Source organism: Pseudonaja textilis, chromosome 5, assembly GCF_049901715.1.
Source record: "Pseudonaja textilis isolate UNSWEBS1 chromosome 5, rPseTex1.2, whole genome shotgun sequence".
NCBI lineage: Eukaryota > Metazoa > Chordata > Lepidosauria > Squamata > Elapidae > Pseudonaja > Pseudonaja textilis.
In genome coordinates this window covers 21021204-21044531 of record NC_141994.1, presented here as the reverse complement: position 1 = coordinate 21044531, position 23328 = coordinate 21021204, and the positions used below count along the sequence as shown (strand labels likewise).

Genomic DNA, 23328 nt, shown 5'->3' with positions numbered 1-23328 from the left:
CCCTGGTCTCCTTTTTGCTGTCAGAGGCCTTCAGGAATTTCTTCTTCTGCAGCTGGCAAGGCTTTCCTGAAGGCCTCTGCACTCGATAACAGAGCTCTGGATTGATCCAGAGCTTTGTTATCAGCTGCAGAAGCCTTCAGGAAAGTCTTGCCAGCCTTGCTGGCTGCAGAAGAAATGGGCCGGCAAGGCAGGTGTCAGGGTGTGAGAGGCCTGGCTACAACTTCCCAAAGGCAAGTAGTAGTGCCTGCATCCTCACCCTAGCTTAAATTTTACCCGTGCAGTCTGGAGTGGGCAAGATTTTAATTAGGGCTTACTTTGGGGGCAGGGCTTATATCTGGCAAATGTGTAAAAATTCAACTAGGACTTACTTTCAGGGTAGGTTGTATTTTCGGGGAAACAGATTATATCTCCCCCTTGAGTTTCGACCATCAGAGTAGTAGTTTGGTAGAGGAGAAAGTTGGCTATCAGGTTCTCAGGAACAAGAATAATAGGACATTGTACGGGTGGACAGTTGCTGGCTGCAGGTCACAATGTTGATTTGAGCGGTGATCAGGGAAGGCACTAATGAAACGAGTTGAGTTTTCTCCTCTGGCCTTCAACTGGCAGGTGTTTGGTTGAAAAAAATCAAACTGTCAGATACCTTTAATGGGGTCAGAGCCCTCTTCCAATCCACGAATGTTTCATAATCCTGTTTAGCCTGTTCTGATTGTACTTTCGGGACTTTGAGAACGGCTTCCAATTCCTGAAGAACCTGATTGACTGCAAGGTTCTAAACTCGGGGTGATTCTGCCCCAGGGAGAAAGCGTGTGAGCTTGTATGGCGTGTGCATCGAATGGGGTCGATGGCTGTGTTGCACAGCTGGGAGAGAGAGGCTGACCCAATTATCCTGGGATAATTAGCATGGCAGCAGAGGTATTGTTCCGGAAAATCACGAACGCGCTCTGTTTGCGTATCTGATTGGGAAAGTGGAGACAAATGTTCTCAAGATGGTATCTTCAATAGACTGCACCAAAACTGCGCGCTGAATGGAAACATTTTTCCGCGAGGGATTAGTGCATTCTCGCAGCCTGTTATGCAATTGGAAACTGTGTGCTTCAGAAAGTAGTGGGCCATGTTGCAAACTGAGGCCAGACAGAGAAGCAAAAGAGCTTCGGATGTCGAACATAGACTAAGGGAACCTCAGAGGTCTTCTGGACCAACCCCATGCTTGAGCAGGAGAGCCAATACCATTTCAGATAAATGTACGTCCAGTCTCTCTTTTTAAAGCCTCCAGCGTTGGAGCATTTACAACTTCTGGAGTCAAGCCGTTCCACGGATTAATTATTCTCACTGATAGGAAATTTCTCCTTAGTTCCAGGTTGCTTCTCTCCTTGGTTAGTTTCCATCCATTGTTTCTTGTCTTGCCTTTGGATGCTTTGGAAAATTGACGCCCCCCCGCATCTTTGTAGGAGTCCCTCAAATATTGGAATTTGCTATCGTATCACCCCATACCTTCTTTTTATTAAACTAAACATACCCAGTGCTTGCAACTTCATTCTTCATACATTTGTTGCGGTTAGCCGGCAGCAGGTACGGATGTCTGAGGAGAGCGAGGACTCAGATGAGGGGCCAGGACCATTAAGGAGTGGACTGCTGCCTTCAGAGATTGTGGGGGCTGGCAGCAGCGATGAGGAGGTTCCCGAGGAGCCTGTGCCAAGTGTATGTGCGCAAAGGGTTGCTTGCAGGAAAGAGCAGTTGCAGCAGCAGGGGCGACTCGGGAGTAAGGGTGCAAGGTGATGGCCTCTCCTTCAAGAAGATAAAAGCCAGCTGTGAAACGAATGTACTTTGCAGAAGGCAAAGATGTTTTGAAACCCCAGCCTCGTGGACATTCCAGTATGCTAAGTTTATATTTGAAGATTCTTATATTGCAAATTATTTCTTGTCTGTTATCTTTTGGCAAGTTTGGCACAGTTTGGCAAGACTTGTGTTTATCACAGCTAATTATTTTATAAAAGCATTACAAGTTTTTTGTTCCTTTTGGATTGTGTTTGATTTGTTGGAAAAGGGCGTGGGTCAGAACAATATTTTAGTCTCCAGTTGCCCCTTAATCATCTTTGTTGCTTTTCTCTGCATCTCTCTTTATATATGTGTGAGAGTGTGTGTGTGTGTGTGTGTGTGTGTGTGTGTGTGTGTGTGTGTGTGTATCTTTGGTTATTCAGGTTTTCTCCCATGTAAAATTGGAAGTATCTTGGCGACGTTTTGATGAAATCTCATTCGTCATCTTCAGGCTTGTGTCTTCGGCTTTGTGCTTCTTGGAGGACAAGAAGCACAAAGCCAAAGACATAAGCCTGAAGATGATGAATGAGATTTCGTTGAAACGTCACCAAGATACTTCCAATTTTATGCGGGAGAAAATCCGAATAACCAAAGATCCACATACAAATACCCACGAAAACCTCAGAAAACATATATATATGCAATATATATATATATATTGCAGTGACCAGAATTGAATGCAGTATTCCAAGTGTGATATTCTGGTCATGAGCACATGGGAACTCAGTAGTAAAATCCAGAGAAATAATCAAGGGCAAATTGTGTAAGTAGAGGCATGAAGAGATCTGTAGGTTTATTTTGTCCATTTCAGTATTAGAATTCTGTGATAGAATTCCAAGTCTCTTCCTTGATCTGTGACCACCAGAACTTGTGTAAAGTTCCTGCAACCATTCATCGTATGTTTTAGTTTCCAGTCCCCTAATCATCCTGGTTGCTCCTCTCTGCACTCTTTCTAGAGTCTCAACATTTTTTTTATAGTGTGGGGATCAAAACTGGATGCAGTACTCTAGGTGTGGTCTTACTAAGGCTTTATAGAGTGGCATTAATACCTCATCTGGATTGTATCCCTCTGTTAATGCAGCTTAGGATTGCATTGACTTTTTTGGCTGCCACCGCACACTGCTGACTCCCATTTAGCTGGTTGTCCACTAAGACTCCAAGATCCCTCTCACAGTTACTGCTATTGAGCCTGGTTTCACCCAGTCTATATGTGTACTTTTGGTTTTTCTTGCCTAAGTGTAGGACTTTACTTCTCTCTACATTGAATTTCATTTTGTTAAATAGGGCCCAGTGTTCTAGTCTGTCAAGATCCATCTGGATCTTGAGCCTATCTTCTTGGGTGTTAGCTATTCCTGCCAGCTTAGTATCATCTGCAAATTTGGTAAGTTCCCCTTCTATTCCCTCATCTAAGTCATTAATGAAGATATTGAAGAGTACTGGGCCTAAGACGGAACCTTGTGGCACCCCACTGCTTACTTCCCTCCATGTAGATTTATAGACTGTAGAACCCAAGAGCTACCTCGGTGATGCTGAATAGCAAAACTTTTCCAGTGGCTCATGCAATTGATTGGCCTAATTGAATGCACCTTGGAAAGGTGTGCACCCTGGGTTAGGTTATCAAAGCCCTTCGTCCTCCAAGTCTTCCTCATAGAACAGGTTCATTCCAGGTATGGTGCAACAGCTGGAATTCAGGAATATTGGTGGCAACAGAAAGCCCAGTCCTCTTGAAACCACCCACACCCGTGAACCAAGGATTCGGTCAAACGCCGTGATGTCTATTTAGTAGCAGAAGCCCAAAATGGGCGAATGAGGAATGCCATCCAAGGGCTGCCGATCTGTCAGCAGATCCAAAACCACATAGAGCAAGGGTGTCAAACTGAAGGCCCGCGGGCTGGATGTGTCTGCAATGCAGTCAGATCTGGCCCATGAGGCCATCCTGGTCTAAACTAGTGTGAAGAGGAAAGATTAGGTCAATGTGGCTTCGGCCCAGTCTACCCAATGCGAAGAGAGAACATGCCAGCAGTTTGGGGGAGTGGCATCAAGCTGGCCACACCCACCCAGTTGGTCATGACCACCTGCCCCCACTGAGGTCACCCACAGCCCTGATGTGTCCTTCAATGAATTTGAGTTTGATACCCCTGGCATAGGGGGTACTCGTAGCTCCATCTGGCATTTGCCTCTACGTAGCCCAGGTATTGATTAGCCTCAGTCTGAACCTATGCCAACTTGGCCTGTGTATTCTGACTCTTGGCTGCTCATTTACCTGTCCCTTCAGGGCTCAGTACTCATGCATTCATATCATCTCGTATTTGTCCATTATATTCCATTCTCTTTGGTTTAACAAAACTTTAACTTTCATTCCTGTAAAGCGTCAACCCTTTCTTTCTTTTTCCTTGACTCTAGCCATTTATGATTCTTGATTCTTAACGAATGTATCTTTTCTTTTATGTAAACTGAGAGTATTTACACTAAGACAAATTCCTTGTGTGTCCAATCACACTTGGCTAATAATTCTATTCTATTCTATTCTATTCTATTCTATTCTATTCTATTCTATTCTATTCTATTCTATTCTATTCTATTCTATTTATACATTTTACTCCAGACTTTATAATACTCTGTCTCACCCTTTGATTTCTAAAGTTAGTGTTGAGGTAATTCCCCATTAGGAGAATGAGCGCATACAGGGAGACGTATTTGAGAGAAGTGTTTGAATAATACACACACAGTACATAGATATACTGTACAGTAAATGTAGGTTTTTACTTCCAGAAAGGTTTAAGCAAAGTCCAAAATAAGCAGTCCAAAGTCATTCATAGGTAAATCAGTCAGTTTTTCAATCCAGGGATAATCCAATAACAAATTCCAGTGCCAAAAACAGTTCAGTAACAAACTTACATCAAATCCAGAAATAGCAGTCAATTAGGAAAAATGGAGGAACAGCAATACTTTCCAACAGAAGGAAACAGAGATACACTCGCACTCTCTTCTGAGACTCAGACTAAGACAAACCAGGTTTCTGGCTCCATCTTATGGCAGTTTGAGAAAAACCACACCCAATTGCAGTTTTTGCAATCTCTTAAAGAGACAGTAGTAAAATGTCTATCCTGGCTTATATATTTCTAACCCAAATACCTGTTAGGTGACTTATATTCCTAACAGTTAGTCTATCCATCTCTGCACAGACGAATATTTTCCTTATTATTTCACTTTCTGTTTCTTCCAGTTTTGGGCATACACCAATCTCGCAGCTGTTATTATAGGTATCATTAAATATATTGTTCCTTTACTGTATTTCTCATTAATAATTCCCAGTAAGAACGTTTCGGGTCCAAGGCTCAGTTTTCATGTATCAACACTTCCATCTATGCTAATGTCCCAAGGTTCAAACCAGGGGGCAAAAGCCAATCGGTGGGTCAAATGCTGGGGCAGAGTTCTTAAAACAGACCCTCTTGACCTCAAACTCCAGCTCAAATGAAAAGGTTCAACAGGCAGAGCTGTCTACTTAAAAGTGAATTTTCCAGAAATACATGGGTCCCTGCAGGGGTGGGATTCAAATTCGTTAACAACCAGTTCTATGGGCGTGGCTAGGTGGGCATGGCCATGTGACTAGGTGGGCGTGGCTTCTTCTTTTTAGTACCTCCCCATGCTCCGTTTTTGGGCCTTCTGGGCCTCAGGGAAGCCTCCTGGGGGGTGGGGGCATTTTTGCTCCCAGGAAGCTTTCCTGGGCTCCGGGAAGGCAAAAAATGGAGCGAGGGGGGGATGTAGCCCCCCCACGCCCCTTTTTGCCTCTTGGGCCTCAGGAAAGCCTCGTAGGTGAAGCAGTAAGACAGCGAGGGGGATCCCAGCACTCAGACCTGTTATCCTTACTTCCTTCAGTTCCAGCTCCCCCCCCCCACACCCCCTTTTCCTGCTCTTCTTAAGGAAAACTTGGCTAAAGGGGCAGTGAACAAGGTCGTAGAATAGGAGCTGGCAAAGTTCAAGAATAATATATTGGATCTGCATGAGTATTGAGAATAGAAGAGGATGAGATGATGACATGGATACCTAGGGTAAATGAAAGAAAGGAAGGAAGGAAGGAAGGAAGGAAGGAACAAAATAAATAAAGAAAGAAAGAAAGAAAGAAGAAAAAGAAGGGAAGGTAGGAAGGAAGGAAGAGAGAAGGAAAGGAGAAAGAAAGGAAGAGAAAGAAGTAAAAAGGGCAAAAAAAGAGAATGAGAAAGAAGAAAAAGAAAGGAAGAAAGAAAAAAAAAGGAAGGAAGAGAGAAAGGAAGAAAGAAAGAGAAAGGAAGGACAGGAGAAAGAAAGAAAGGAAGGAAAGAAAGAGGGAAAGAAAGAAATAGAAGAAATGAAAGGAAGGAAGGAAGGAAGGAAGGAAGGAAGGAAGGAAGGAAGGAAGGAAAAACTGAGATAAATTGCTATGAGTTGCCCAAAAGTGCCAGAAATCTTCAAACAGGGAAAACCACGTCATGTGAAGAATGCCCTTAGTAGAACATAACACCCTTCTTGTAATCCAGCATTTGGTTTCTGAAGGTCACCAGTGAGATAGTCATTTCTGAGTATTCACAAGTACATTCAGATCCTGATAACAGCCTTATCTCCTTCCCTAAAGTCTGGAAACAAACAGTCCTGTTTTGAAGATAAATGGGTATGGATGTAATTCATTTCTCTGGAGCAAAAACTGAGCATCCCCATCAGGTAAACATAGCAATGTCAAGTTTGGGTATTGTACTCTGCATATGTTGGGGGCTATTGTTTTAGCCTAGAAACTCTTGCTGGTGGCACAATGGTGCATGCTGGGGATCGCAGGCGTATACGCAAAGATGTGCGGCGCACGGCGAGGGGATTGCGCCCGCAGGGGCAGTGTGTGTGTGTGGGGCCCAGCATGCATTGCCTTCTGGGTGCTGGCACACGAGCGCCGCCCATGAGCACGTATGCAATTATCTATACGGCAGCCGAAAAAGGTTCTCCACCATTGTCATATACATTGATACATTACAGCAATTTCCCATATTTCTCATCTGCTACCTTAATATCCTTATTTTAATTTTAATTTTAAGTCCTTCCTTTTTTCCCCACCATTGGTAAAATCTATCCCATACTTTATAGTATTCAGTCTCGTCCTTATTTTTTTTATTTCCAACGTTAGTTTATCCATTTCGGCGCATGTCCATATCTTTTTAATTATCTCGGTTTCATCGGGAATTTCCTTAACTTTCCACTTTTGAGCATAAACTGATCTTGCTGCCGTGGTCATGTGTATTATTAGATAGTTCCTTATTGTATCTGTCTGTATTGATTCCCAGCAAAAAAAAAATAAAAAAAATTCCGGTTTATATTCAAGTTTAATCTCACCAATTTCTTCTAGCCAACTTTGAATTTTATGCCAGAATTCCTGGGCTTTCCTACAAGTCCACCAAACAGGATAATACAATCCATTTTCGGTGGCTATGACTGAGTAGATATTAGAGATATAATGTGATGACCCGGGGCGTGGCACAAAAATAACCAAGTCACAAAAGTAGATAAATTCCCTTTAATACCTCCAACTTGGCTCCCAATGTCCAGTTATCCTCGGCTGGAGTTCAAACTCTTTCAAAAACAGTCTGCAAAGGGAAGAAATGCAGTCCGAACCCAAAGTAAAGATAATTAGAAATAAAAAAAAAAACCAACACAAACCACGCTGAAGTAATTAACACAACAGGCCAGGATGATAAATTGAAGACTTTCAAAGGATAACAAAACACACGCAGTTGGGAGGACACCAAAACCCAGATAAGTCTCGACAAAAATAATGCACACTTTGCTTCCAGCAAGGTGCTGTGTGCAAACGCCTTTCTTATATCCTGTTCTCCCAGCTGCAACTAATGAAAGGCATCAGGGCCCTTTTCTCTCCTGTAAGCCATATTGCTCCCTTCTCCTTTCCTCTCTGCATGCCCCAGGATGAAAAGGTGATGGGCCTGGGTCTTCCTCTGAATGCCCAGCTGGCCTGTGCCCTTCCCCAGTTTCCTCCACAGCCACCGAAGCCACATTCCCGCTCCCTGTCAGCTGCTCAATCTCCCCCTCAGAATCAGACTCCAACAAGGGCATGACAGATAAACATATGCTTATTTTATGTGGAGCGTTTCTGTTTTGTAGGGAGCAAAGCTTCGTGTCTATAATTACAACTGGAGAGATGCCATAAGTGACCTTCTCCCAGCTGCTGTTTGTTTGTTTGCTTGTTTGTTTGTATGAGCTCATGCCCTTTACTCCTACAAAAGGTCATGGCATAGATATCCCTCTCTGAAGCTACGGTTCCCTCAAATGGCATTTGTGGGAAAGATTGGTTGGGTTACTCATTGAGTTTCCAGAGCTACGTGGGAATCAAATCTTAAACATTGCACCTCGTCGGCTCTTTTGTTTCTAATCTGCTGAGGTTCCAGATGATCTAGAAGAGAGGTCTCCAAACTTGGCATTGAGTAGATTTCAACTCCCAGGATTCCTCAGCTAGCCAACTCCCCTCAGCTCTGCTGGGGGGGAATTGACTGGCTGAGGGCAGTTGGAAATTGAAATCATGCTGGCTGGGGAATTCTGGGAGTTGAAGTCCACAGATGCAGTATGGAAGTTTACCTGGGTTCTAGATCAGGAGTCTCTAAATTTAGCAAATTTAAGAGTTGTTGACTTCAACTCCCAGAATTCTTCACCCAGCAAACTCTCCTCCGGTATGCTGGGGGGAGTTGGCTGGCTGAGCGGAGTTAGAAGTTGGCTGGCTGGGGAATTCTGGAAGTCCACAGATGTGGCATGGAAGTATACCTTGGGTTCTAGATCGGGGCTGTCCAAACTCAGCAACGTTAAGACTTGTAGACCTCAACTTCCAGAATTCCTCAGCCAGCAAACTAAACTCCCTGTCAAAGTAGTGATTTAAGAGCTGACCAAGGGCTGCAATGATGTAATGATGGAAATGAGTCAGCAAGGTTTTTGGCTGTTATCCCTTTAAGAGCCTGTATAATAATAAGAGGCCCCTGTTAGGGAATGTCTCTCATGGTGTGTGGAAGTATCCCTGAGTTCTAGATCAGGGTTCTCTAAACTTGGCAACTTTAAGACTTGTAGACTTCAACTCCCAGAATTCTTCAGTCAGCTATGCTGTCTGGCTGAGGAAAGTTAGAAGTTGAACCCATGCTGGCTGGGGAATTCTGTCTTAAAGTCTTAAAGCAGCCAAGTTTGAAGACCCCCTGACCTAGAACCAGTGGTAGGATTCATTATTTTTACTACCGGTACTGTGGGCATGGCTTGGTGGGCGTGGCAGGGGAAGGATACTGTAAAATCTCCAGTCGGAGGTGATATTTGCTGGTTCTCCAAACTACTCAAAACTTCCGCTACCGGTTCTCCAAAACTGGTCAGAACCTGCTGAAGACCACCTCTGCTTAGAACTCAGGGATACCTCCACACTGCAGCTGTTGAGCATGTGAATCATCTTTTTTTTTTTTAACAAATTCCCTTGACTTGTAATTAAAATGGAACTTCCAAACAACATGCAAACCAGAACCATCACGATTCCAACAGCCACTTGCCGTGTTTCTGGAAAAGGAAATGAACTGATGAGTACATTTGGTATTTTGAAAGGATGTTGTGGGCTTTTTGCAAAATGACACATGCAGCCACAAAACATTCCTTGGCCAGATGGCTGCGTTGGTCCCTTTCAGCGTCCACTGATAGCTTCTTTTCCGTTACTCAGAGAGGCAGGAGGGAATATATGGGAAGAAAACGAGGGATGGATCCAGCCAGCCTTTTTCATTTCCCTAAGGTTGCCTCTTGGGACGATCAGGTTTCTAGGAGGTCGACATACAATATGACTTTTTGGAATTAAACAAGATTTAGGCCACCCACTGTGAAGAGTTGGGCATCGGCGGAGATGCAGAGAGGCCCCCTCTACTGATTTGGGGGAAGGGTGCAACCAACTTGAATTTCGGACAAGTATCTCGCTGGTTAAATTGGGACGCAACCAAACAGCATCCTTGTGCCATCGCTTTGCTGTCCATAAACTATCAGTTTCCAGGAAGAGCCGAGAGTTACCAACTCTCAAAAAGATTTGAGGGCTGGTTATCTGAAGGACCACCCCTTCCTGCCAATACTCACTCACTGGAACATGTTTTCATATTTTTATTTTATTATTTTACTAGCTTGATACCCATGCTTCGCTACAAAACTATGTGGTCGGGCTTAGTTTTTGGGGAGGAAAACGGGGGGTGGGGGGGGGAATTCTGCCTCTGCCTACCAGCATCCATCGGTATTTATCTGGCTAGCTTCCTGTCAGTGTGTGAGAAAGTTGAGGGCTGTTTGGAAACGGAAAGAATATTTGCTGTGTGAGCGAGGAGACAGCAAGGAGCCTGGGCGTGGCTTAGCTCAACTGTTCTGTACTAAAGCTGCTTGGTTCTGTGAAACTGAAACTCCTCTCCTCTGCTTGTGTTTTGCATTTGGAAGAGATTTCTTTTCAGGTGGGGAAGGGGAGTAGAACTCCTTAGCATCAGAGCATATTAATAATAATATAGAAAATAGTAATGCTCTGGTGGTCATTTGGAAAAATCCTTTCCTAGTGAGCACCTCAAAACCAAGAGGAACATACGTGCCAAATTTCAAGTTTGTAGGCTTTACGGTTCTGGAGATTTTGTGATGATGTGTGTGTGGTATTTCACTTCTATATATATATATATATAGATTTTATTTACTATTTTTACAAATAACTTAAGGCAGTGAACATACTCAATACTCTTTCCTCCTCCTATTTTTCCTACGACAACTCTGTGAAGTAGATTGAGCAGACAGAGAGCGACTGGTCTGAAGTCACCCAGTTGGTTTTCAGGCCTAAGGAAGGATTAAAACACATGGTCTTTTGGTTTCTAACATGGTGCCTTAACCACTAGACCAAACTGCTTCTCCTGTTTGCCCTTCTAGACAGGGGCATGATTTGTAACTCACTCCTTCCTCAGTTGCCTCCAGTTAAAGAACTTTTGTGGTCCTTCAACAGGATGTAAAAATGCTTTACCAAATGCACCCAAATGATACTCATCGAATAAGTGGAGTTGGAAGGGATCTCAAAGATCATCTATTCTGCAGGAAAAACAATGAATGGCAGCCTATTTTGTTTTTTACTCCACTTCTAGTATTAGCACCATCAGATCTATTCAGTTCTATTCTGTCCTGTCCTTACCCCTTCCCCTCCCTTCCCTTCCCCTCCTATTCTATCCTACCCTGTTTCCCCTAAAATAAGACCCAACCACAAAATAAACCCTAGCATGATTTTTCAGGTTGCTTATAATACAAGCCCTATTCCAAAAATAAGCCCTGGTTAAGATTGTCAGGCAGATGGACACATTTAGTAACCACATTTCTCCCAAAATAATACCTAAGTGGAAAATAAGCCCTGATGCATCTTTTGGAGCAAAAATTAATATAAGACCAGGTCTTATTTTCGGGAAAACACAGTATCATTCCTTCCATTGTCTTAGTCCCTCTGATTGATTTAACACTAAAAAAAAAAAAAGAAATCACTCCAGTTGACATTTCTTGAAATGTTCATTAAGTACTGATCTTCCAATCATTCCCTCTTAATTCACCCCACTGGGAAGCTATTCTTGGTGTGGTCCATTGAAATAAAGGATAGCAACACATGAAGACCATTGCAATTATACTTTTTTTTTTCCTGAATGCCATTTTCGTTCTTGTTTTCTCTTATGCAGTTTCATATTGCTTATTTGGCTTTATCATTTGTTTTGGAAAGCTTTCCACAAAAGAGCATTATTGTTTTCCCCTGTGGCAGTTTTGTCCATAATAGTTACTTTAGATTAGTGCAAAATAAGAGGCAGTTGCCAGAAACTTGATTCATGGAGGTTTCATTCCCTCAGAATAATTGGTAGAATTCCCTTGATTTGATGTCATCCCATTTTTTAAAAAAATTTAGGGATGTGCTGAATGTTTGGTTTCAAACTACTTCAACTGTGTAACTTCCTAAAACTTCCTAAAAGTCTAATTTTTCCTGAAAGACCCTTGCTTTATATGTTTAATAGACTGTTCTAAACGTTTTGGAAATACAGAAATACAAATCCCACCAGGCTCTAGGTTGACTCAGCCTTCCATCCTTCCGAGCTGGGTAAAATGAGGACCCAGATTGTTGGGGGCAACAGGCTGACTCTGTAAAGCACTTAGAGAGGGGCTGTAAAGCAGTATAAAGCGGTATATAAGTCCAAGGGCTGTTTTGATAGCTATTATGGTAAGCAAAATATCTTGCTCAAAGGAAGCGGAAATGCAATTTTGAATGTTGAAAGCACCATGTTATATACGGTGTACATTTCTTTCTTTTTCATTTTCAGATCACAATATGAGTTTGAGTGAAATCATTCTGTCATATATATATTTTGGGGCCAAACAGATTTGTAGTTTCCCACCTTTTCTTAATATATCTGCCTCCACTTGACAAAAGTGTGTAGCCTGTGTGTCCGTGTGTGCTCAATACTTTTAGCCTGATTAAAAAAAAAAACCTACATTTTTAACCTTCCTTGGGTATCTTTGTTTGGTTCTTTTCATCAGCACTGTTTGCAACGTATCTCAGCTGAAGGCCATGTCTAACGTTGAATGTGACGCCGTTGGGCTTGCATCCACGTAATTGTGTTGTTGTTGTTAACGATAACAAGAAGTTAGGCAAATCCCGATGCTTATAAGAGCTGTTCTTCACTTGGCGGCTTGTTCTTGGGGCTTCATTTCAATCCATCCTTTGAGTGCAGATGCAGTTTGTGTAACATCTTGTGAGACAAATTGGATCCCCGATTCGCCGGAGAACTCTGTTTTCATCAATCTAACAGTTTCCAGGTGCCTGGGGTACTTGCCTTCCTCTCAGACAAATCTTGTAAACTGAGGTAATTCTTTTGCCGACAGCTACAGTCTTGTTCTCACTCTTGAGTTCCTTCATCAGCTCCCTGTGTTCCTCCTTCTCCACCGCTTCCTCTTCTTCCTCCTCTTCCTCCTTTGATTTTTTTTTAATATATATATATTATTTGTTTTCTTATTACATACAATATGTGCTTAATTAATAGCGTACTGTCTGGGTGAATTCGTTTACATAGTAATAACAAATGCCTATAGAGTGGTAAATGCTTAACAGAAATACTTCTACATCTACAAGAGAACAAATGCCTATAGAATAACTTTCTACTTAATGCTATAATATATTCTACATTTCTTTCTTTATTATTACTATTCAGCTTCACTACTTTTATCCAGCCATTGGTAAAACAAGTTCTAAGTTCAAAAATATTCTGTGTCTTCTTTTTTTTTAATCTTCAGTGTTAGTCTGTCCATTTCTGCACAGTCTAATGTTTTTTAATAATGTCTTTTTCCATAGAGGTTCCCTCACTTTTCCTTGCTGCTGTTCCTCCTTTCAACTTCAGCTGCATGTTAAAAAAATATTTACCAGAGTCTAGTAGTCCTCGACTTATAAACCATTCATTTAGTGATTGTCTGAAGTTACAATGGCAGTGAATAAAGGGGACTCATTTCCGTTTTCCACATTGGCGACCATTGTAGCATCGTTGTGGTCACATGTTCGATATTAAGGCACTTGGCAACTGACTTGAACTTATGACAGTTGCAGAGTCCTGGGGAATCCCGTGATCCCAGTTTGTGACCTTCTGATAAGATCAACGGGGAAGCCGGATTCACTGACCATGTTACTAAGTTAACAATTCCAGTGATTCATTTAAGAGCTGTGGCAAACAAGGTCGTAAAATGGGGGCAAACCTCGCTTAACAAATGTCTCACATAGCAACCTAAATTTCGGGCTTCAATTGTGGTCCTAAGTTGAGGACTCCCTGTATTCTCAGTGGAAAACAGAGTGGTTCAAAGAACAGTTCTGTTTCAAGCTGGAAATAGATCCGCAATTCTTAAAATAAGATGGTTCCTGCTTGAAGGTTTGCAGCAAAATATTTGATGCACTCCAGTTACATTTGTCTCGGTTTTCCTTTCTTTGGCCTAAAAATGGGGGAGCTGGTGGAGAGATATATATAACCACTGGCGCAGTGGTTAGAGTGCAGTACTGCAAGCTACTTCTGCTGACTGCCAGCTACCTGCAATTTGGTAATTCGAATCTCATAAGGCTCCAGGTGAGAGTCATCAGCCTTCTGTCCTTCCAAGGTGGATAAAATGAGGACCCAGATTGTTGGGGGCAAGAGGCTGACTCTGTAAACTGCTTAGAGAGGGCTGTAAAGCACTATAAAGCAGTATATAAGTCTCAGTGCTATTGCTATTATGGTAAGCAAAATATCTTGCTCAAAGGAAGCGGAAATGCAATTTTGAATGTTGAGGGCACAATATTATTACATATGGTATAAATTTCTTTCTTCTTCATTTTTAGATCACAATATGAGTTTGAGTGAAATCATATTGTCATATATATATTTTTGGGACAAACAGATTTGCAGTTTCCCACCTTTTCTTAATATATCTGCCTCCACTTGACAAAAGTGTGTAGCCTGTGTGTCCATGTGTGCTCAGTACTTTTAGCCTGATTAAAAAAAAAACCTACATTTTTAACCTTCCTTGGGTATCTTTGTTTGGTTCTTTTCATCAGCACTGTTTGCAATGTATCTCAGGTGAAGGCCATGTCTGACGTTGAACGTGACGCCGTTGGGCTTGCATCCACGTAATTGTGTTGTTGTTGTTAACGATAACAAGAAGTGAGGCAAATCCCAATTCTTATCAGTGCTGTTCTTCACTTGGCGGCTTGTTCTTGGGGCTTCATTTCAATCCATCCTTTGAGTGCAGATGCAGTTTGTGTAACATCTTGTGAGACAAATCTGATCTCCGATTCGCCGGAGAACTCTGTTTTCATCAATCTAACGGATTCCAGGTGCCTGGGATACTTGCCTTCCTCTCAGACAAATCTTCTTGTAAACTGAGGTAATTCTTTTGCCAACAGTTAAAGAACTGTAATGTCTTGTTCTCACTTTGAGTTCCTTCACCAGCTCCCTGTGTTCCTCCTTCTCCTCCGCTTCCTCCTTTGATTTCTTTTTTAATATATATATATTATTTGTTTTCTCATTACACACAATATGTGCTTAATTAATAGCGTACTGTCTGGGTGAATTCGTTTACATAGTAATAACAAATGCCTATAGAGTGGTAAATGCTTAACAGAAATACATCTACATCTACAAGACATACATCTACAAGAGAACAAATGCCTATAGAATAATTTTCTACTTAATGCTATAATATATTCTACATTTCTTTCTTTATTACTACTATTCAGCTACTTTTATCCAGCCATTGGTAAAACAAGTCCCAAATTCTAAAATATTCTGTGCCTTCTTTTTCTTTTATCTTCAGTGTTAGTCTGTCCATTTCTGCACAGTCTAATTTTTTTTAATAATGTCTTCTTCCATAGGGGTTTCCTTGCTTTTCCAATGTTGTGCAAATACAATTCTTGCTGCTGTTCCTCCTTTGACTTCAGCTGCCTGTTAAAAAAAAGTATTTACCAGAGTTTAGTAGTCCTCCCCTTATAACCATTTATTTAGTGATTGTCCAAAGTTACAACGGCACTGAAAAAAAGGGACTTATTTCTGTTTTTCACATTAGCATCGTTGTGGTCACATGATCCAAATTCAACTGCTTGGCAACTGGCATGCATTTATGACAGTTGCAGCGGCCTGGAGTCATATGATCGATCCCATTTTGTGACATTTTAACCACCAGTCAATGGTTAAAATGGCCTGATTTACTTAACAACCATGTTACTAACTTGATATCTTAGTTGGTTTGTCACACTGTACTCTTTTTCCTAAAAAAGGATGTTTTCCTCCTAGGAATGTAAAAGCTAATTATATATTTATAAGTGGTTATTTTATGTTTAAGGTATGAAAAATCAAGTTTGGGCTAAGTCAGTGCAGAAAAAGTGTGTTTATTCATAACCAAATGTCTATCAAATCTTTCAGGCTTGGCTCATGGTTAGTTTGATCTGATTTGGGAGTTTAGCATCTTGGTTAGAATCAAATTGTTGAATCATTTGAAAAGCCAGACTTGTGTGGCCCGCATAGACTAGTCTTTTGCATTTCATTAAGGCCTAGTTTGAACTCAGCCTGAAGTCTCAAATGTTCTGAAAACAGGGAACACGCTCATCTGCTGCTATACATCTGGCTGGCTTCACAAGTCATGGGAAACATCTGAAAAGCAGCTGCAAACTTTTTAAAAAAATCTAAAAAAACAGCCCTTCACTGAATCATGAGGTTTCAGCTGCTCTTCCTGTATTTTCTACCGTCAACTGAAGGTCAGAAAGCGAGATTTTCTTGGTGGATACAAAATTAGCTGTGCGAATTAGGAGAAAGGCAGCTTAGGATCCATCCTCTAATAGTCTAACTTTCCACCTGGAGGGAAATTATTCTTGTTTTAGTGCAGGAAACCTTGAGTTCATGCGCCTAGCTTCTTACAGGGGTGCGGGCCCCCTTGTCTTTTCTTCTGGTTTCAATTTTCTGCTTCTGTGTGACTTATGGGCCCTTTGCAATGAGATTGTATTGTCTTTAAAAATTGGTTGAAGTGGAAAAAGGCCCTGAGTTTGATTTTGCCTTAAGTGTTTTTGCAAGCTGTATGTTCATATACTCTTCCCGAATCTCTTTGATAGTGTTTGTTCTGCCAGATGAACTTCTAGGCAAGGCTTAGAAGTGGAATCCATGCAGCTTAATGAATTAACCAGTAAGCAGGCCTCATGGCCAGTAAGACAGGGATACTACGGCCCTAACTTGCAGGATATGATGATGCAATTCAAATAGTCCTTGACTTAGAGGAGTTCATTTTGTGACTGTTCAACATTACACAGGCACTGGAAAAAGTGACTTAGGACCAGTGGTGTGCTGTAAATTTTTTTAACAACTGGTTCTCTGGCTGGGTAGGCATGTCCGGTTGGTCATGTGACTGGGTGAGTGATGTCACTCATCACACCCAGGCGGCCATTCGCCTCAAAGGAAGAAGTAAGATTCAGCCGGTTGGGGCTAATTCCACCACTGGCTGGTCCTGCCCCCACCCATTTTTTGGACTGTTTTTAGCCTGGAAAATGGCTTGAAAATGGCCCCCAAATGGCCTGAAAACTGCCAGAAAAACTGACTGAAAACAGCCCACAAAAACAGGCTGTTTTGGGGCCATTTTTCAAGCTGTTTGGGGGGCATTTTCTGGACATTTTGGGGGCTGTTTTTGACCTGAAAAAATGGTTGAAAACAGCCTGAAAATGCCCCCCAAAATGGTTTAAAAACAGGGCAAAAAACCAAGCAGGGGTGGGGCCAACCAGTGGTGCGATTTGCTGGTTCGGCGAACCACACCTAATCTTAACTACCAGTCCACCAGAACCGTTGCAAACCGTCAGCATCCCAATCTGCTTATGACCAGAGTTATTATATTATTTTATTAATTTTTTTGTTTGATTATTCTCTTTTATTAGTTTTATTTTTATATATATATGAGGTTTTTATATTCCTGTAAGCCGCTTTGAATCACCATGGGCGAATAGATGGCAATATAAATTTCCTAAATAAATAAATAAAGAGACTTATGACCATTTTTCATCCTTACAAATCATTGTGGCATTCCCATGGTCACGTGATCAAAATTCAGATGATTGGCAACCGGTTCATATTTATGATGGTTGCCGAGTTCCCAGAGTCATGTAATCCTATTTTGTGACCTTCTGACAAGCAAAGTCTAGGGGGATTCATTTAACTGATTCATTTAACAGCTGTGGCAAGAAAGGTTGTGAAAGGGGACGAAATTCACTTAATAAATGCCTCACTTGCCCACAGAAATTTGGAGCTCAACTGGGGTCACAAGTTAAGGACTACCTATGCCCTAGCTCACTTCAGCCTTGGTATCATGTTTCATGGATTGCTAGCATTGTTTAGCAGAGAGAAAGATTCCTCTGGTTCATAAACTTGCTTGATCTGGATCTATTCGGTTGAAGGTAGGATCAGAAGGTGGACCTGCCCAGGGGTGGGATTCAAATTTCTTAACAACCAGTTCTGTGGCCGTGGCCCAATTTGTGGGTGTGACTTGGTGGTCGTGTGAATGGGTGGGCATGGCTTGCTGACTGGGCGTTGCTTGCCAACATGACTGGGTGGGTGTGGCTTGTGTGTAAATATTGTAAACATTTATGTAAATATTGCATTTTTTTTATAAAGAAAAGAGCAACTTTTACCCAAAATCAAGCAAAGCAGGCAGGCAGTTTGAGTTGCTTGAAGAATCACAGATTCACTCAGAGATCTACCTTTCTGCAGTCTGCTACCTAAGTCTGCACTGAAAAATAGAAGCTTCAGTCTTAAGGAAAGTTCAGCTCGGCTTTTAGATTAGGTAGAAAGCAAGAAACTCAACTATTTCCTGCTTTCTAGCTAATCTAAATCTCCCGGCACAGCTGATGGTCAGGGAAAAAAAAAAAGGAAAAATAGCAACTTACCAAAAATTGGGAGAAAGCACAACGCAGTCAAGTTGAATGGCGTGCATGCCAGGTAAGAGTGAGTGGGTGGGATGGGACGACCAGATAGAACCGGTCTGACCAGGTAGCATCCCACCCCTGGACCTGCTTTCTCTGTCTTTTTTTTTTTTTTTTATCATGGACACATTCTTCTCTGATCTGTAAATTGAGGCCACCTCTAAGAATAGTAGAAAGCTGATTAAAACAGTATTATATACAATATTATTATAATATACAATACTGATATAGTACACAATATTGTAAGTCCTGTTGATCTTTCAAGAGACTTCAACACTATTTGGATTGATGCCTTATAGATTTGAGTCCCCAGGAGCCATGTATGGCTGCAAGAGTTGGACCATAAGGAAGGCTGAGCACCGAATAATTGACGCTTTTGAACTGTGACATTGGAGAAGACTCTTAAGAGGAAGACCTTGGACAGCCAGGAGATCCAATCAGTCCATCCACAAGGGAATCCCCCCTGACTGTCCTTTCGAAAGGACAGATTCCGAAGCTGAAGCTCAAATACTTTGGCCACCTAAGGAGAAGGAAGGACTCCTTGGCCAAGACTCTGATGTTGGGAAAGATGAAAGGCAAAAGAAGAAGGGAAATGGAAGAGGACGAGAAGGTTAGATAGTGTCATCGACGCAATGAACATGAATTTGGACAAACTCCGGAAGACAGTGGAGGACAAACGGGCCTGGCATGCTATGTTCCATGGGATCGTGAAGAATCAGGCATGACCTAACAAGCAATAGCAATAGGATTTATACCGCTTCACAGTGCTCTCTCTAAGCGATTTTACAGTCAGCTTATTGCCCTCAACCATCTGAGTCCTCATTTTACCGACCTCGGAAGGATGGAAAGCTGAGTCAATCTTGAGCCGGTCAGGATCAAACCGCCGGCAGTCAGCAGAAGTAGCCTGCAGTACTGCGTTCTAACCACTGTGCCATCATGGTTTACCGAACAACAAGAACAGCTTTGGGTCAGGAGTGGTACATTCCCCAAACTTTTTTTATCTTGGGGCAATCAGAGTGTTTTTTTTTTAAACTGTGCTGAAGTTCTAAAAATGAGGGGCTGCCATTATCTTGCTGCTTTGCACTTTTTATCCTAACTGGCACCTCTCCCCACACCCCGATAAATAGTCTCAAAAACCTTATTTTAATTGCCCCAACTCTCCAAAATCATCATCTCCTTTTAATGACCTCATAATCCCTTGTGGAGTCTGGAGCTGAGTATTTTAGTGGCTGGATGCTCTTCCCGTCACCAATGCGGAGTTTTGTTTCAGCAGATATATTCTCAATGTGCCCAGAGAGAGAAATATCCACCTCTAACTGCGATCGAACTCACAGCCTCCTGATTGTGAGCCGAGAGTTCCATCTCTAGTCTACTGCACCAACCCAACTTTCCAAAACGCTACCCTCAATATTGGGCTGAACGTGTTATCCCCACATAGCCCGGTGCTGTCCCCCAAATGGGCATCCTCCTCTGTACCCCTTAGAAGCCCAAAAGACAGGAGAAGGGCATAGAAAGTGGCCAGTTTCTGATCATGCCATGGCTGGAATCCATTTTTCTAACCATCCATGTGTCTATTGTAGCCAATGGTTTTCCACGGACCAGAAGGCTGATTGGCCCCCATCTCCTGCCTGGTCCAGTCCCCAGAAAATGCCTCACCTTGATTCAATCAAAAGGAGCAACCCCCGCACTACACTTCCACACGGCTCCGTGAGTCCCCTCCTTTTCCATGTGTTTTAAGGTTCTTAATTGCACAGAGAAAAGGCCCTTCGTGAACCCTTGGAAACAGTGTTTGAAGTGCCAGAATTTTAAGACCAGAAAGTGGCGAATCTCTTTTTCCAATTAAACACTGTGTAGAGATTGCACGTACACCCAGCCTGGGTCTGCCTAAGGAGAGGGAGAAAGAGAGTGCGTGAGGGAGATGCTTCATGGTGCAAGAGGAGGTATGAGATTCAAAGAAAGAAGGGCCTTTGTCATAAGCCGGCAAGGTCTTGAGACGAACCTCAATCCAAGTGTTGAATACAATGTTTTATGTACGGATTAGGATGAAATGTAATGCAATATCGGTAGTGCAGATTTCAAATCTTGGGATGGTCATTCTGAAAACAGCTTGGCAGCATATGTCAGCATTACAATTTTCATTATTTTGTAAGCTTTGAGAGCAATTGCCAATTCCTTCCTTCTATTTCCCCTTTTTTCTATCTTTCATTCTTTCTTTCTCTCTCTCCTTTCTTCTCTTTTTCCCTCCCTTTCTTTCCTTCTCTCTATTTTCCTCCCTCCCTCCCTCCCTCCCTCCCTCCCTCCCTCTCTCTCTCTCTCTCTCTCTTTCTTTCTTTCTTTCTTTCTTTCTTTCTTTCTTTCTTTCTTTCTTTCCCTCCCTCCCTCCCTCCCTCCTTCCTTCCTTCCTTCCTTCCTTCCTTCCTTCCTTCCTTCCTTCCTTCCTTCCTTCCTTCCTTCCTGAGTCCTTTTATACTGGTTCAGCCATTAACTGGCTTAATTTAACATCTGTACACAACCATCATATTTATTACAGCAAAACTGCAGTATTTACAACCAAATGTCTTTTCCACCTTTAAGGATGAATTAATTCTTTAAAAGAAATCATCTTACTTGAAATTTTTAAAAAAGGAAAGATCAAGCAAATCTACAGTTATTAACAGAGGACTTCTCTCTGTAAAACATTGGAAAAATATTTTTGCAAGCGTATGTGAGATAGTTTTCAGTAAGAATATCCAGTGTGTCCCCTTTTATTTGAAACAGAGTACTATGGCGCTTGATTTATAATAGGACAAATACAAGAGGAAAAGCTACATTTTCCAGACCCAGAGATGACTTCACCTTACTAGAGACATTGTGAGGAATACTTACATAAAGGTAGCATTAGTGATAGACGCAGAAATTACAATGCATTAAAAACGTTTTACTTTTTTTCTTCCCTGGAATTTATATTTAACGGAGAGCCTTTGGGTGATTTTATTGTGAAGAAGTCACAATGTCATCGCAGGCCATATTATCTGACTCTTTCCCCAATCTCATGTTAATAATACAATAACAGACTGGATAGAAGGAGATGATGTAAGGGAAATGGATTGAATGATATAAAACACTTGTAATATTTTTCATAATTGGATAAGAGACTGGGAAATTGCTGTAAAGTAGTAAAAACATAAAACTAGACTAAAATAAAATAAATAAATAAGAGAATTGCATTGGTTTTTGGGAGATCCCTAGCATCCACTTTTGACCAGTGTGTGTTCTGATAGACATTGGAAATGGATCTCAAGGCCATCTGCGAGATGTAGGCCATCAACATGTTGAAATGGACACCTTGAGTAGAGGAGGAGGAAGAGGAAGAAGAAAAGGAAGAGGGAGGAGGAGGAGGAGGAGGAGGAGGAGGAGGAGGAGAAGAAGAAGAAGAAGAAGAAGAAGAAGAAGAAGAAGAAGAAGAAGAAGAAGAAGAAGAAGAAGAAGAAGAAGAAGAAGAAGAAGACGACTCAGGTCTTACTCATCTCTTTGGCTTCTTTAACTAGAGGTATAACCTCATCTAATTAATATACAGACCAGCCTCCCTGCACATTAACATCTTGGCCCAAACATAGGAAGTACATTAAGGAATGTACATCTCTTATCTACTCGTAAAGTGGAATTCAGTTCCTTTTCTTCTCCAAACTCTGCCCATGCTTACATACTTCAGAGCTGACAAGCCCATGCCTGTTCCTTGGATTTGTGGCCTGAATGGAGGCTTCCACCCTCAGTGACTTCACCGTTGTTTTAACATCCACCGCACAGTAGGAGGGAAGTGCTAAGTTCGGATCCTCTCAGCCAATTTCAGCACCCTGCCGTGTGGCCAAGCATCTTGTTTTGCTTTCTATCCCTGGGGAAAACTTTGGATGATGGAGATGTAGTGCTTACAACAAAACAAGCAGTCAACAAAAATTCTTTGGAATATCCCTTTATTTTTGTTTTGGATACCAAGGCGTGGACTGCTTCTCTTGAAAGCAACAATTGGATAAACTGACTCAGAGAAATGTACCCTGTAATTGATGTATCAGATTTTACACTTGTTTTCTCCACTTTTCTCCTGCTTTGCTTACATGCTCTTTACGGGTCCCTTCCCTTGCTGTCTGCTGGAGAAATTCCTCTCCCTTTGTCCTCATATGTTCCAAATTAATGGGCTCTCCTTCCCTCCCTTCTCGTTCTGTGCCCAATGTTTTTCTCATCTTGAGAGAGTTCACTGTTTTTTGCTGTGAAAATGTTTGGCCGCAAACTTTAAACCACTTTCTTGGGATGGCACTGAAATTTCAAGGAAGCCAACCCGAGAGGCACGTTCTAAGAGAAAGAAAACCAGCTTGGAAAGGTGTCTTCGGCAGCACAAATTCTTCTCGCTGGCAAATTCTTGTGTAGTTAACGGAGCCCAAAATTCCTGTTGCTAAGCCAGACAGTTGTTAAGTGAGGTTTGCCCCATTTTGCAACCCTCCTTGCCATGGCTGCTAAGTGAATCAGTGCAGTTGATTCTAGAACGGGTACAGAGAAGAGCAATCAGGATGATTAGAGGACTGGAGGCTTAAACATACGATGAACGATTGTAGGAACTGGGCCTGGCTAGTCTAGTGAAGAGAAAGACCAGGGGAGACATGATAGCAATTTTCCAATGTTTGAGTGGCTGCCCCAGAGAGGAGTGAGGCAAACTATTTCCCAAATCACCTGAAGGCCAGACAAAGAATAGTGGATGGAAACTGAACAAGGAGAGATTTGACTTGGAAATAAGGAGAAACTTTCTGACAGTGAGAACAATCAACCAATGGAACAGAAGTTGCCTTCAGAAATTGTGGGAGCTTCATCACTTGAGACTTTCAAGATGAGACTGGATGGCCATTTGTCGGAAATGGTGTAGGGTCTCCTGCTTGGGTGGGGGGAGGGGTTGGACTAGATGACCTACAAGGTCCCTTCCAACTTTGTGAATCTGTAAACTCTGCAAACAGCTGTTCAGTTAGTGAGATGGTTGTTTAAAAAAAATCCAT

At 42.0% G+C, this 23328-nt stretch overlaps 1 protein-coding gene across 7 annotated transcripts in view; it reads left to right on the top strand.

Annotated features, from left to right (window-relative positions):
- NTF3 (neurotrophin 3) overlaps nt 1–23328 on the top strand; it is an 86039-nt gene that overhangs the window by 22868 nt on the left and 39843 nt on the right. For 2 of the 7 annotated variants that reach the window (XM_087934251.1, XM_087934246.1), the window contains exon 1: nt 14559–14742. The exons of the other annotated variants lie outside the window; for them this stretch is intronic. The gene's annotated coding sequence lies outside the window, so the exon portion shown is untranslated. Of the gene's footprint in view, nt 1–14558; nt 14743–23328 lie in introns of those variants that run through there. 7 annotated transcript variants of the gene reach the window in all.